This window comes from Oryx dammah, unplaced genomic scaffold (assembly GCF_014754425.2).
Source record: "Oryx dammah isolate SB20612 unplaced genomic scaffold, SCBI_Odam_1.1 HiC_scaffold_12, whole genome shotgun sequence".
Classification (NCBI taxonomy): domain Eukaryota; kingdom Metazoa; phylum Chordata; class Mammalia; order Artiodactyla; family Bovidae; genus Oryx; species Oryx dammah.
The window spans coordinates 66,995,852-67,011,994 of record NW_024070196.1 but is presented as its reverse complement, the minus strand read 5'-3'; the positions used below and the strand labels follow the sequence as shown (position 1 = coordinate 67,011,994).

At 38.5% G+C, this 16,143-nt stretch overlaps 1 protein-coding gene across 3 annotated transcripts in view; it reads left to right on the top strand.

The window, feature by feature from the left end:
- TTC28 (tetratricopeptide repeat domain 28) overlaps positions 1-16,143 on the top strand; it is a 575,441-nt gene that overhangs the window by 264,648 nt on the left and 294,650 nt on the right. The gene's annotated exons all lie outside the window — the stretch shown is intronic.

Here is a 16,143-nt window from a genome sequence, read left to right as displayed (position 1 = left end):
CACTGAGCTGTCACTTCTCCTTCAGCGTTTCACTTTGATTTCCAGTTGGCATGTTTAAAGAGCCTGACATTTCGTTTCTCCGTGTTCACTTGAGCAGGGAGTATGGGATCAGAAGCCATCGATCGGTCAGAAGTAGTCTATAACTTTTAAGCAGCATTCAATCATGAAAGAAGCTCCACATATTTGGAAGTCAGCTCCCAAACAACTAAGTGTATCTGCTGCCTGTGAAGGTCTGTCTGTTCTGATTCCAACATGGAGAAGTTGCTCTAGCTCCACTAGGCTTCAGGGAAGCCTCTTTTCCTCTCAAGTGAGAGCTAATTCCAAGGCTTTTAGGAAATCTCTGTGCTCTCTTTTGAGCTCAGATAACTCTGGAGGCCTGATAGGCTAGACTGACACCTGGTACCCTCTGGGAGCCCCAATGAGTGCTGAATATCATCTCTTTCCCTTGATCATCCAGCTACATTCCACCTTTCAAACACCGGAAGCAGAGGGCTTGAGCCTGCTGTGGATGCGGGGAAGGGCTAGAGGTTCATCTGTTGCTTTTAGCTTTTTTTTTTTTTGGACAACCTGGGACCACATCTGTGAGTTCTGCAGTTGTTTCTAGTATCTAACAGTTATGGTTGTTTTCTTCTAAAGATTTTACCCCAGGGGTGAATCTTTTTCCATCATAGCTCCCAAGCACTAGGTGGACTGGCTAAAATTGAGGTACAAATTCTAGACTGACTTGGAATTGTGGAAAGGCATATGCCTGACTCTTCCTGCTTGCTTCAGACTCAAGTGGCAAGCCTGCTTTTGGTTTTGATTGGTTGATGCAAATCTGATAGTTCTAAAGGAAGATGTAAAAATCCCATTGCTTTAAGTCTCTCAAAATATGTGAGATTGCATAGGAGCTGTTATTCCTGCTGCCCTTCTTGGTGGGCCTCACCTGCCCCAAATGGGTTAGGAGTAAATTTGATGATCTGGAGGCATTAGGTATTTTATGCGTGTATATTGTTGCTGAGTAATGTATTGGTCATTGCTACTCAAGCTATCTAAGATGAAACTCTATTAACAAAACTAAGAATGGAGTATGAAATTGAATGGAGTGCACTGTAAATGGAGAAGAGTGTAAGGAGAAGGAGTTTGCTGAGGAGAAAAGTGACTTTTCAAGAGGTTTTCCTTTAAAAATCTTTAGATTGTTTCTACCCTGATCACATCACTGAATAGTTTTTTAATTTTTTGCTTGCTTGTTTTCTGACTTTGGGTTTCGCTTTTGTGTTTTATTTTTTTTGATTTAAGTTGTTTTCTTTGTTGCTGTGCTGTGAAGCATGCTTGTCCAGTGCTCTCCCCAGTTTCTGCCCCATCTTCTGGAACAATGAGACCGGGATCTTGTTACCCTATTCTCTCCCTGCTCCCCTTTCTCTATGTTCTCTGTATTATCTGAATGTGAAAAGTCCTGTACATTATAGAGACTGGCGATCTCTGAAATGTATACCAAGGAAAGCTGTGTTAAGCAGTTTTCATGGATATTTCTGTCCACAATTTCCACTCCTTATCACTTGCAAGGGCTATTGTCAGCCACTTGCCCTAACAGGTGGTAGTTTTGGGCTCTTTCTCATAATCTGTGGCCCATTTTCAGCCAGTTTCAATCTCTTGTTCTTAAACTCTGGTGAGAGTTTGGAGCTGGTTGGGCTCTCCTGGCTTTTAGAAGTTTCCAGTGATTATAAAGTAGACCCAGTGTTTCAAATAAGAGCTGTTGGCCAGCACTTGTCTCCATCCCTAGCTTTCAAGTTACTGTCCCTGATCCAGGCTGTCTCATTTCACCCTGATAATGAAGGCACTGTACAACCAGTTTGACAAGATTGGTAATATCTGGCCTAAAGGTGATGAACTATGAGCTGCTGCTGCTGCTGCTAGGTTGCTTCAGTCGTGTCTGACTCTGTGCGACCCCATAGACGTCAGCCCACCAGGCAAGATTCTCCAGGCAAGAACACTGGAGTGAGTTGCCATTTCCTTCTCCAATGAATGAAAGTGAAAAGTGAAAGTGAAGTCGCTCAGTCGTGTCCGACTCTTAGCGACCCCATGGACTGCAGCCTACCACGCTCCTCCATCCATGGGATTTTCCAGGCAAGAGTACTGGTGTGGGTTGCCATTGCCTTCTCCGATTATGAGCTGACAAGAGGATAGTTAGGCAAACCTGAATTAATGTCCCAAATCTGCCTTCTGTTAACCTTCTGGCCTTTGGCATTTTATTTACCCTTCTGAACTTTAATACCTGCTAGTAAAATGAGTTCATAGTACCTGTTTCACAGATCATTGTAGAGATTAAATAAAAGCTTCCAGGGCAGTGGCTGACATGTAATGATTCTTTTCCTTTCTTTCATACAAACCGTCCCTACCACCAACTCCCACCCTGAAGATTTAATAAGTTTTTTTTAAAATAAACTCCTCACAATTTTATAAGGGAAAATGAGTGTTTCATGTTATATGAAATAATTTCTTGCCTGTGAATGCTTTTTTTTCTGAGAGAAGATTTTAACATTGAATGAATTCCCAATTATTTAAAATGCTTCAATAAGTTTTGTTTGAAGTAAAGATGATGGTCTGTGTAACTGTGCAAGATCCCTTGAAGCCCTATAATTTTATAATTCATTGTTATTTTTGAAAAACCAATGTAATATGCCTAGCTCAGCTGGTAAAGAATTCGCCTGCAACACAGGAAACCCCGGTTCGATTCCTGGGTTGGAAAGATCTGCTAGAGAAGGGATAGGCTACCCACTCCAATATTCTTGGGCTTCCGTGGTGGCTCAGCTGGTAAGTCAGTCCCTGGGTTGGGAAGATCCCCTGGAGAAGGGAACGGCTACCCACTTCAGTATTCTGGCCTGGAGAATTCTATGGACTGTGCATGGAGTTGCAAAGAGTCGGACATGACTGAGCGACTTTCACTTTCTTTCTGGGTTTTAAGTTCTGATATTTATGCAGTAAAAGTCTTTGGAAAAAAGAGTGAGCTTCATAACAAATTTTTCTTGTTTATGTACCCAGAGCATTAATATTTTTGTGATGATGCTTTCTCTTAAAAATAAAAACAACTGAAAATGAGTTTCTTTGCCAGAAAAAGTTGCTTTGCCTTGGGCTCTGTGAGCAAACTCAGGCAGGCAGATCCATAAAAGGTCACTGCAGGCACCTAATTTGGTGACCTTTGCTCTCTGAGAAGAGTGAGGCTGAGGGAAATGGGAGGGCAGGAGGCCTGGGAAAGGAGATGGTTCTGGGCTTGAAGACTCAGTCGTCCCATGTGCTGTGTTAAGAATCTTTAGGGAATGATTATTTGCATTTTGGCAGTAGTTATTTTTTTTTCCTTCTTATGAGTTTTTATTTTGGGGGTCTAACTTTGGAATTTCTGTTAACCAGCACTTTATTGACTGTAACATAACATGTTCCTTTGTGGTTCCAGATATTTGTGGCTGTTGTGATTTTTTTTCTTCTTAATTTCAGTTCCTGTAATATTAAGACCAGCTGGTTAAAGTTATTTATTTTGATAGAGAAAGGTATTATGACTAAACTTTGCTGAGTAAAACTTCAGTCAGGGCAGCAGCATGCTTCCATGGAAAGAGCAGAGCCTTTGAAGTTAGATCTGAGTTTGACTCCCAACTCAGTTGCTTGAGTGTGTGTGATGTGGGGGTAACTGCTCCGCCTCTCAGAGGCTCCTCTCCCTCGCTGGAAAAAATGACTTAGTAATTCTCATCGTTTAGAGTGGTTAAGACAATTGAATTATATCACGTGTCCTATATATAAAGACATCCCCATGTTCTTCTCCTTCCCTTTCCACTCCTTATTCATAAAAGAATTCAACCCCTGGTTTCACGTTGGGCCAGGGCCTTACCATCTCCTTCAGAGATGAAAGGAGAGGAAAAAACCTTTCTTTCTCCTCCTAATTAAGGTCAGAGTGACTCATTTTTCCACCCCTTTGGGAAACTTCCCTAATCCCAATAGGCTATATCTTATTTCATGCAGATTATAGAATTAGGATGATTATAAAGTAAGTTTGAGAATGGGGCATAAAAGGAGTGCCTCTGTGGTTGTTAACTGTAATAATTCTCATCACTGCTAATACTGATCAAATAATAAATTTATTATTTTCAGTTATATTTTCTTTAAGTCTTCCAAATCTTTTAGCATGTTAGAGACTCAGTGCTACAGTTTCTTTAATGCTTTCAGATTCTTTGGTTTGGCAGGTGGTATCCTGATTAAATACTGACAACAAGGTATTTGTCGCATGTTAATTCTTAAGCCTTTTTCAAAAAGATCTTAATATCTGATTTTTTTAATTGAGAAGGAAAGCTGAAGAAATTTTGAGTTGAGATTATTTCAAAGGAAGCATGGTTGAATTTGAACTACCTTTTCTTGGTAATGTTGCCTCAGGTAGTATGTGTTTCATTATTCTCTCTGGTAGTGACTCTCCTTTAAGGCTCAGCCTAAAGGTACTTGTTTTGAATATAGTCTGACTTCTCAGTTTTGTTGCAAGACACCACACTAGATTTAAGGACCAGTGATCCCAGGATTGGTATATGTGTGCTTAGCACATTTCTTTCATGGACATAGAGCAGACACCAAATGACTAGTAGAATGACTAAGGCGATTTTAAAATAGTAAATGCTCTTTTTTCCCTATTGAAATTCATAATACTGCTAAAGAGTAATCAGGGATATATACATATGTGGTTATGGTCATGTACAAGCAATGGCATATGCTTAATGCTGAAATAAAAAATCCTTTTCTTGTCCTTTCTGTATATTCTTCCCAAGGAAATGAAAAATACCAGAACACTAGGTTAATCCAAGTTTTTACTGTTCATGTAATTTTTTCAGTAGGTAGAAGCTAGTTTTTTAAAATCAGCATTCAAAAGCTATAGAGCTTTCTTTTCTGGTGAGCAGAACACACGTGTGCATGCTCAGTCACTCAGTCCTGTCCGATTCTTTGTGACCCATGGACGGTAGCCCACCAGGCTCCTCTGTCCATGGGATTCTCCAGGCAAGAATGCTGGAATGGGTTGCCATTTCCTCCTCCAGCAGAACACATAACTCAGGGAAAATATTGCTGCAAACAGATGGGCTCCAATAGATGTTTATAGATGGTTGCACATGTTAATTCCAAGTTAAATTATATTCATCTCCATGCCATATTCTATAAATCTCATAAAAAGGACTTCCTTGTGCTTCATAAAAGTAATGCTTTGGAATTCTTGAATTAGATTAGGACAGTGTTACTCCTCTGTATCAGAAACACACATAATTATCCCATCCAAGATTTTTTAAATGTGGACTATTTTAAAAGTCTTTATTTAATTTGTTACAATCTTGTTTCTGTTTTATGTTTTGGTTTTTTGGCTGAGCACAGCACATAAATTAAAATGAAAGTGATGATCTCTGGGTAATGAGATTAAAGGATGAGCTAAATTTTTGTTTTGCTTTTAATTTTTCCCCAAATTTCTAGAACGAACATATATTATTTAATTAGAATAATATAAATCTTTAAGATAAATGTAGAGAAGGCAATGGCACCCCACTCCGGTACTCTTGCCTGGAAAATCCCATAGGTGGCGGAGCCTGGTAGGCTGCAGTCCATGGGGTCGTTAAGAGTTGGACACGGCTGACCGACTTTACTTTCACTTTTCACTTTCATGCATTGGAGAAGGAAATGGCAACCCACTCCAGTACTCTTGCCTGGAGAATCCCAGGGACGGGGGAGCCTGGTTGGCTTCCATCTATGGGATCGTACAACTGAAGTGACTTAGCAGCAGTAGCAGTAGCAAATGTAGAGAATTTCCTGGAAGTCCAGTGGTTACGACTCCATGCTTTCACTGCCAGGGCGGTGGGTTCAGTCCCTGGTCAGGGAACTAAGATCCCGCAAGCTGCCTGCCCAGGACAAAAAAATAAACAAATAAGATAAAATGTTCATTGCTCAGCCCTGTCTTACTCTTTGGGACCCCATGGATTATAACCTAGCAGGCTCCTCTGTCTGGTAGTGGAATTCTTGTGGCAAGAATACTGGAGTGGCTAGCCATTCCATTCTCCAGGGGATTTTCCTGACCCAGGGATGAAACCCAGGTCTCCTGCACTGCAGACAGATTGTAAATTTATTTATGTGACCTGTTAATTGAGAATTTTGTTTTTATTTGATTAGTAATTGATAAATTTATTAGCCCCTTCATGGATCACAGCATTGTCATGGCAAAAGGGCTTGTGTAACTCAATGAAGCTATGAGTCATGCCATGCAGGGCCACCCAAGGCAGACGGGTCACAGAGGAGAGTTCTGACAAAACATGGTCCAGTGAAGGAGAGAATGGCAAACTACTCTGATATTCTTGCCACGAGAACTCCAGGAACAGTATGAAAAGGCAAGTTCTGACACCAAAATATGAGCCTCCCAGGTCTGAAGATGTTCCAGTATGCTACTGCAGAAGAGTGGGGGGCAATTACTAATAGCTCCAGAAAGAATGAAGCAGCTGGGCCAAAGCAAAAACAACACTCAGTTGTAGATGTCTGGTGGAGAAAGTAAAGTCTGAAGCTGTAAAGAAGAATACTGCAGAAGAACCTGAAATGTTAGGGCCCTGAATCAAGGTAAATTAGATATGGTCAGGCAGGAGATGGCAAGAGTGAACATTGACATTTTAGGAATCAGTGAACTGAAGTGGACAATAATGGGCGAATTTAATTCAGGTGACCATTATATCTACTACTGAGAGCATGAATCCCTTAGAGGAAATGGAGCAGCCCTCATAGTCAATAAAAAGATTCTGAAAGGCAGTGCTTGGGTGTAGTCTCAAAAACGACAGAATGGTCTCAGTTTGTTTCCAAGGCAAACCATTCAGCATCACAGTAATCCATGTCTGTGCCAACCACTGATGCTGAAAAGGCTGAAGTTGACTGGTTCTATGACGATCTACAAGACCTTCTAGAACTAATACCAAAAAAAGATGTCCTTTTCATCACAGGGGATTGGAATGCAAAAGTAGGAAGTCAAAAGATACCCAGAATAATAGCCATGTTTGGCTCTGGAGTACAAAATGAAGCAGAGCAAAGCCTAACAGTTTTGTCAAAAGAACACACTGATCATATCAAACACCCTTTTCCAACAGCACAAGAGACAACTCTATACATGGACATCACAAAATGTTCAATACCAAAATCAGGTTAATTATGTTTTTTGAAGCCAAGAATGGAGCTGCTTTTTAGTCAACAAAAATAATACCTGGAGCTGACTGTGGCTAATCATGAGCTCCTTATTGCAAAATTCAGGGTTAAATTGAAGAAAGTAGGGAAAACCTCTAGGCCATTAAGGTATGACCTAAATCAAATCATTTATGATTATACAGCGGAAGTGAGAAATAGATTCAAGGGATTAGATCTTGTAGATAGAGTGCCTGAAGAACTATGGATGGAGGTTCTTAACACTGTACAAGAGGCAGTGACCAAAACCATCCCAAAGCAAAGAAATGCAAGAAGGCAAAGTGATTGTCTGAGGAGGCCTTACAAATATGAGGAAAGAAGTGAAACGAAAGGCAAGGGAGAAAGGGAAAGATACACCCAACTGAATGTAGAGTTCCAGAGAATAGCAAGGAGAGATAAAGAAAGCCTTCTTAAATAAATAATGCAAAGAAATAGAGGGAAACAATAAAATGGGAAAGACTAGAGATCTCTTCAAGAAAATTGGAGATATTAAGGGAACAGTTCATGCAAAGATGGGCACAAAATGGTAAGGACCTAACAGAGCAGAAGAGATTAAGAAGAGGTGGCAAGAGTACAGAGAAGAACTATACAAAAAAGGTCTTAATGACCTGAATAACCATGATGTTGTGGTCACTCCTCTAGAGCCAGACATCCTAGAGTGTGAGGTCAAGTGGGCCTTAGGAAGTATTACTAGAAAGAAAGCTAATGGAGGTGATGGAATTCCAGCTGAGCTATTTAAAAAGCCTAAAAAACGATGCTGTGAAAGTGCTGCACTTAATATGCCAGCAAATTTGGAAAACTCAGCAGTGGCCACAGGACTGAAAAAGGTCAGTTTTCATTCCAATCCCAAAGAAGGGCAATTCCAAAGAATGTCAAAACTATAGTAGCGCTCATTTCACATGCTAACAAGGTTATGCTTAAAATCTTCCAAGCTAGGCTCCAGCAGTATGGGAACCAAGAACTTCCAGATGTACAAGCTGGGCTTTGAGGAGGCTGAGGAACCAGAGATCAAATTGCCAACATTCGTTGGATCATGTGGAAAGCAAAAGAATTCCAGAAAAACATCTACTTCTGCTTCATTGACTGTGCTAAAACCTCCGACTGTGTGGATCACAACAAACTGTGGAAAATTCTTAAAAAGATGAGAGTACCAAATGACCTTACATGTCTCCTGAGAAACCTGTATGCAGGTGAAGAAGCAAAGAATTGATGCTTTCGAATTATGGTGCTGGAGAAGACTCTTCAGAGTCCCATGGCCAGCAAGGAGATCAAATCAGTCATTCCTAAAGGAAATCATCTCTGAATATTCATTGCAAGGACTGATGCTGAAGCTCTAATACTTGGGTCAGGTGATGTGAAGAGCCAACTCATGGAAAAGACCCTGCTGCTGGGAAAGACTGAAGGCAGGAGGAGAAGGAAGGCAGCAGAGGGTGAGATGGTTAGGTAGCATCACCGACTCTGGACATGGATTGTAGCAAACTCTGGAAGCAGTGAAGGACAAGGGAGACTGCAGTGCTGGAAAGAGTGCTGCGTGACTGAACAGCAACAACAGGATATATTAACTTCAAAATTTGAGTTTAACTTGTGACATTAACTGTAAAATAATTTTTTAGTTATATTAACTTTTGATTTCACCATCACATTAGCATTTTTGGCTCAGATGATAAAGAATCTGCCTGCAATGCGTGAGACCTGGGTTCGATTCTTGGTTCCAGGAAATCCCCTGGAGACAGTGGAATACAGTCCATGGGTTTGCAGAGTTGGACATGACTGAGTGACTGACACTATGCTCTGAGAATATTGTTCTGCAACCTAGACCATATGCAGCACTTAGGGAATTTAACACACACACAGAACAATTTTTGCTTTTCTAAATCAAAGATGGGTAGCTCTCTTTTCCCCCCCAGCTGCATGCTTGGCTTGTAGGATCTTAGTTCCCCAACCAGGGATCACACTTGTGCGTCCTGCAGTGGACATGCACATTCCTAACCACTATACTGTCAAGGAATTCCCTTGATCAGTAGCTTTTCATTACAGAGTTTTAAACTATGTTCAGAGTACAAACACATACCAAAATTTGCTAACATTACAATGTATTTATATCATCTGAGCAGTTCAAAAATTGCAAAAATCTGTTAAAAGAATTAGGAAGTCTGATGAATTCCAAGAGAAACATAAAATTTACTCATGTTGTTATGGCTTTGCAATTAGTTGAGTAGCTTTTCCCCTCTATTGTTTTGATGTATTGGCCTCCAAAGGCCTTCAATATTTGTTTGCATTTATCTTCAATTTATCTTAATTAGGGAGTTGAACAAAGGCAGTACTCTTTTGACTTTAGAGTTAGATGCTTCTTGGGATCCTCGTGGCATTAGTCATAATTAGGGTTGTTTTAGCCTCTTAAAGATGCTACAGGTTGTACTCTTTGGAGACTTTAAAGTACTTTCTTCCTGGTCATCTTGTTCAATTCACTGTTTCAGGGTATATTTAAATGCCAGAAAGAAACATCTGAACAATAAAAAATGTGATATTTTCAGAACATTCGTTAAACCGGTAAAATGTTATTTTCTCTTCTCCGGTCACTTTATAGAGGACCTTGATTGTAGACCCTGATTATTGGAAACTCCTGAATACATAAATCAATTTTGACATTTTCTTTGGTCTAATGATAATGTGACTTAATAATTACTCTAATAACTTCCAATTAATGAGAATTGTGACTTCATATTAGATTCCTTCTAATTAGTACTTTGTCATTTTATATCATCAGAAAACTGTGTTTACTGGTCTGGAATTAAGGAAAGACTACCATTTGGCAATAGGTGGTTCATTAACACATGGAAAGAAATAGACTGGCTGACACCCTTCTTGACAATTGCGAGTGTGTTTTGTTAAAAGAGAAAGCTTAGGGGAGGAATGGTGGGGGTAGATATTTTATCTAGGACTCTTGTGTTAGGTTTTCTTTTAGGTAAAATATGTTTGAAAAAGGAGACATTGAAACGAAACCAAGTATGATAGTCACAAGTTTCCAAATGATAGTGAATGTGGGAGTATTAAGGAGAAATTTATTAAAAAGATACCTCAGCAGTTAGCCAGTCTATAAATTTTTTAAAGAAGATCACATTTCATTGAATAGGATTTTAGGATGTTACATGGTTCTAAAGAACCTTAAGAGGTCATTTAACCCAACCTCTCATTTTAGAAATGATAGAATTGAGGCTGGGAAAGTAAATTGAAATGAATATAACTGGTTAGTTACAAGGCTAATACCAGCCCAGGTTTTTTTTTTTACTACCTGCCTAGTGTTCTAGTTACTACCATATATTATTACTCTCTGAATTACTGTGCTATCAGGAAGATTAATATAGTCTAAATATTTTGTGAGAAGTGTGATTATGATTGAACTAGAGGCTGGAAAGTATAGTGATTTGTTTTCTTTAGGTTTGTCAGAAGTTTGGTATAAAATCAGACCAGAGAACTTTAATTTCTTTCACCATAATTGACAAAGTAAATGATGACTAAGTATAAGGACATTTTAAATTTGGCATGTAAATGCTTTTTAAATTAAATGTCATAAGAATAAGGAACCCAAATGTGTAATTTAAGAGGTTTTCCTGTTAAGTGTAACTACTATAAAAGTATGGAGAGAGGCACAGAATAATCAGGTCAGAATTGAATGCTGGCAGAACAATGACATAACCTAGTTCTTTTTTGTATGGAAGTCAGCTCCTGGTATAGGATGAAGGGACATTCTTATCTCATCCTTTGAAATGCTTTCTCTGCTGTTGCAGTGTGAGACAAACAGCTGAAAAGATCAGGTTTTGTGTGGATACTGATGTCTGCAAACTATTTTATTTCAAGTATACTGATATCGGATATCTGTATACTAAGTTGTATCTATTTATGTTGAAATCTAGAAGCCTTCACTCTTAGGGGAGGAGGATGAGTGAGACAGCAGGAAGAGATCAACTTTCTAAGCCTCCCTTTTTGTTTTTGTTACAAGGTGTTTGTACAGTTGTTACTTTTGTCTAGTTTTAAAAAAATTATTCACATTGTTTGAAATAAGCAAAAGAAAATTTGAATGATTTTCAAATAGACTACCTTGATCTCTTGTAATTTAAAATCGTTTATTTTTGCTTGCATTGGCTCTACTTATTGCACTTAAATATTTCTTCTGGGAGGACTTCTGATCTGTGGTCTCACTGGCGAATGAAATCAGTGTAAGCACTTGAATTTGAAATGCGTGTTTTTTACATTTAAATTGCTGTTCTCTGCTCTAGGAAGAGCTCATGAAAACCATCTATAGTTCATAAGGCTGGACTCTTGCAGTGAAATTAGAGGCCATTAGAACTATTGGTCTTATTTGCGACTGAATTAGTTAACTGCCTGTTAAGGTTCAGAGCTTATTGACCAATAGGCATTTATTACCCTGGCCATAATGACACAATGATTTCCATTAAATTCCTGGGTTTATGGAAATAAAAAAGAGATCTTGCAAAGAAAATGGTTAGTGGATGCATTTAATTATTAGGATTAATTAGGCATTTAAATGTGGGTATAAAGTATGTTTTAAAAACAAGTATTTCTGTTTCATTACTCTGAGCCAATTGTGCTGAAGGGAATGATGATTTTGTTGTTGTTCTTTCTTGAAAGTACTTCTGGTTCTCTTGTTTCACAAAGTGTATATACTGAAATTGCTGAGCCATGTCTTCAGAGAGAATCTATCAATAGTACAAGATATTTGGTAGTTTAACATTTGCCATTAATAATATTCAGGATAATTTTGAAAATAACATGGTTGGTATAGGATAGTAAATGTACTCATCTGGCAGCTTAAGAAAATGATTTGTCTTTTTTTCCAAGGACTTTTAATGTAAGAAATTCAGAACCTGTATTTCTGTCACTTCTGTATTTAATTATAGTCACAATTTTATAATTAATAAGGATTCTATACATAAGATATCAATTAAATTAGGGGCTTGGTGCATCATTTTTGAACTTGTAGTGGTTAAAAATGTATCTTAGAAGATAGTTAAAAGAACTTATTAAAAAATTAATGTATCCTGAAAGAAGGTAGAGAGAATGACAGATTATGAAGTGGAACCTAGTTTTTAAGCTTTTGGGATTCTATCCGTCTCATTAAGAATTGATGTGGGATCTGAATATTCATCTTTAAGATCATATGAAATGATAAGCTGTAGAATCAGAGCTCCTTCTCTGTAGAAGACTCATTTGCAAGTGTCAGCCAACATTCCTTTCAAACAACTTGAAATGGGTTTCTTAATTTGCTTAAACAGTATATTTTCCGAAACTTGATGCAACTAAAGTTCATTTGCATTTCTTCTGGAGAAGATAAATCCACTTCATTGATACTGGTTTGGATAATTTCTCCCCAAGGGGCAGTGCATCTTTTTCAAACTCGGAGAGCCAAGAGCATTATGGGAAAAGCTTCCTAGGTTAAATTCATATCTGTCTTGGCTAGGGAGCTTGCTGAGCCCGTAAAAAATGTAAATATGAATTTAGTCTTCTGGATTTCATTGTCTAAGGAAAGGAAGGAGGAGAGAACTGAGACTTTGAAAGACATTGAGTTCAAGGAGTGAATTTGGAAGTGGTCAGGATTGCAAATTCAGGAAAAGCAGAATGAGAGGAGGTGTGCTAGCAAGATGGAATTCTTTACTAGAAGTATTTATTGATGGATAGATTATATGTCTATGGTAGGCTGTAGGTATTTACATATGAATTAAAAAATGACCCTTTCCTTCAAAGAACTCATTTTCTGTTTGTTTGTTCATTCATTCAGTAATCATAGGTTACCTACTCTGTGTCAGATACTGCCTTGGAGATACAAAGATGAAAAGGTATTGTTTTTGCACTTCAGGAGCTTCAGGGTTGTGAAATTTATTTCTGACATTCCCATTTGAAACACTGAGAAAATGTTCCCTTATAAATGCTGTCTTAAGGGAAAGCTACATGTTGCAGGAGTGGAGTCCTGACTTTAGAGCCAGACAGTTCTGGGTTTGAATCTGTTCTGTCATTTTTAAGCTATTACTATGGGCAAGTTACTCAACCTTTATCAGCTCAAGGTCCTTATCTTTTAAGGAAGACATAATAATCTACCTTGCAGGATTAGTAAGACTAAATAACATTACTTGTATGATAGTGCTCATCACATGCTAATATCAGTGCCATTTCTTTTCCATTCCATAATATTGTCAGTCCTGTAATCCAGTGGCATCTTACATGCAGTAGGTCACTGTGAATTGGCTGGATAAAATAACTACCGTTTACAGTATAATTTTTTAATGGAAAAATGCTTAAAACATTCTGAACAGCTGGCTTGAAAATGAACTTTTGAAAAACAATTGCTTTGTAAGTTGGGAAGGATTCATATTCAGTTTCATAAGCACTTGTTCATATGTTGCTTTGAAACAGTTCTTTATTTAATGTGCAGCTTTTATATACCTTCCTAAGTTGATTATATGCTTTCTGAAAGTTGACATTAATTATCTCTTCTTATATACTTCTGAGGAGCTGAATACATTATACATGGTAGACAGAGAACCAGTGACAGGTGAAAGGTGAAAGTTACAGAAAAAGGCCAAAGGTGAATTCCTTTACAAATGCAGAATTGTTTTGACCCTGCAGCTTAAAACTTGTTAACAGGTAGTACTGGAAAAGAGTGTTTCATTTACAAGTTTTATAGAAAGAGCGCTTAAATGATAGGGGGAACAGTGTTAGCAATTTGTGATCTTGGGAAGAGATGCGTAAACACTCCATTGCTGCACCAAAGGTACCAATCAAATAAGACACCAGAGTTGTGTGCAGGAGAGCATAACAGGTCACCACCAGTCACCATCCGAAATTCTTTAGCATTGATTGGAGGCATCAGGAGTCTGTAAATGTTACTTTTTGTGTATGATTGCCAACACTTAGATTTATTAATAGAGATATGCAGTTGTACCCAGTGGCTGTACTTGTTTTCAGATGATTTTGTAAAATACAGATAAAGCCAGTGAACAGGTAATTTTTAGCATGTTGGTATTATACCTCAATAAAATTTCTGAATATTTCTCAATCAAATATTAAGTTTCTAGTTATGTAGGCACTGCTATGCTATTCTGATGGTTCTTTTGAAAGATAATTCATTTCCCCTATTTCTGCTGTTTCTTTTTAGGAATTGCTGCCATAATTTCATAGCAATGCCTCACTCCTAGGACTATTACACTGATGAATGGAAGCATCCTGTACTTGATGGCAGGCACTAAGTAGGCTCTAAGCAAACTAAAATTCATTGAATCTTAGCAGGGCTATTAAGAAAATAAGTGCAAATTGTCAGGAGAGAAATTTGTTACTTAACATCATCACTTGACTCTTGGGTAAGAAATATTAGGCAAGAAAGAGACTATTCCAATTTGTCATCCTCCTGAGACCTGAAGATGTTATCTGGAGTGCTGAAATAAGCCATTCCTTTCTATAAGCAGAGAAAATGAGAAAATGGTTTATGCCCAGATTGGTCCATTTAGTTACAAGGACAGTCACATAAATAACTACCTAAGAAAACAAAAACAGAAAGAAATTGGGAAACCTGAGTCCCTGACATAGACCCTTTCATGATTAAAGTCTCTGTAAATACCATGTAAGGCCCCCTTGGTGGCTCAGAGGTTAAAGTGTCTGGTCCAATGCGGGAGACCTGGGTTCGATCCCTGGGTCAGGAAGATCCCCTGGAGAAGGAAATGGCAACCCACTCCAGTATTCTTGCCTGGAGAATCCCATGGACAGAGGAGCCTGGTAGGCTACAGTCCACGGGGTCGCAAAGAGTCGGACACGACTGAGCGACTTCACCACCACAAATACCATGTGCAAAACAGAACTACCCAAGTAGGGTAACTGTGATGTGCTAAGAGGATGACGTTGTGAACTTTAACCTCTCTTTACCTTAGTTTTTCCCTGTATAAGAATAGAAGTCATTTTCTTTTCGTATCTCATAGGGGAAAGCTAGATTAGCTCATGATTGAGAGAAAGCACTGGCATCAAGGGCTTACAGAGATGTAATAAGGATAATAATGTAATTACTGAACATGTGTCAGCAGTAGGATGTGACTATTTAGAAGTGCATAAGGTCCCAGGATGTACAGGGAAACAACATATATCAACTAGTTGGCATCAAGTCCTGTTTATTATGTTTCTCTTATTTAGTTATTTTTCTTTAAGGTATATAAATATATACACCTTAGTGAGACAGGGAAATCTTTGGGGGTGAGTCATAGGGTAGCAGGAAGAAAGTGGGAGGCAGCATGATGTAAGTGAAAGAATATGGACTTTGGTGTCAATTCATCCTGATTGAATTTTTGCCCACTAGATGTGCACCTTGAGCAAGTCTCTTTACTTCTCTGAACTCTTCAAGTCCTTCATTTTAAAAATAGGGATGATAATGCCAAAGTTGTTAAAGGAACTGAATAACTCATCTCAGGCCATTCTTTCCCACGGAGGTGGGCCTTTTTAGAGCATACTACCCTCTTTCTACTCTCAGGCCTTTGCACTCCTACCTGCATTGCTCTTTCCTTGGTTGGCTTCTTACCATCCTTAACTCTCAGTTTAAATGGTACCTTTTCTGGGTCTGTTTAAAATAAGGGATGTCTCCCCCACCAGTTATTCTATATTACTATGCATGCTTTGTTTATTGTACTTTCACAACTTATATTTTATAATTTTTTTCACTATGTACTTGTTTACTCCTGCAGTAGATGAAAGCTTTAGAAGTGCAGAGACGGTGTCTGTGTTCTCTCCCTTGGAGTGCCTAGCATAGAGCTAATCATACAAGTATTTGTTTAAAGAACGAATGAATGAATGTAAAGCACATGGAAGAGTGTTGGTAAATTAAGAGGCACTTAACGAACAATAGCTATTATTGCGTTGTTAGTAATTGTACCTCTGTGTATG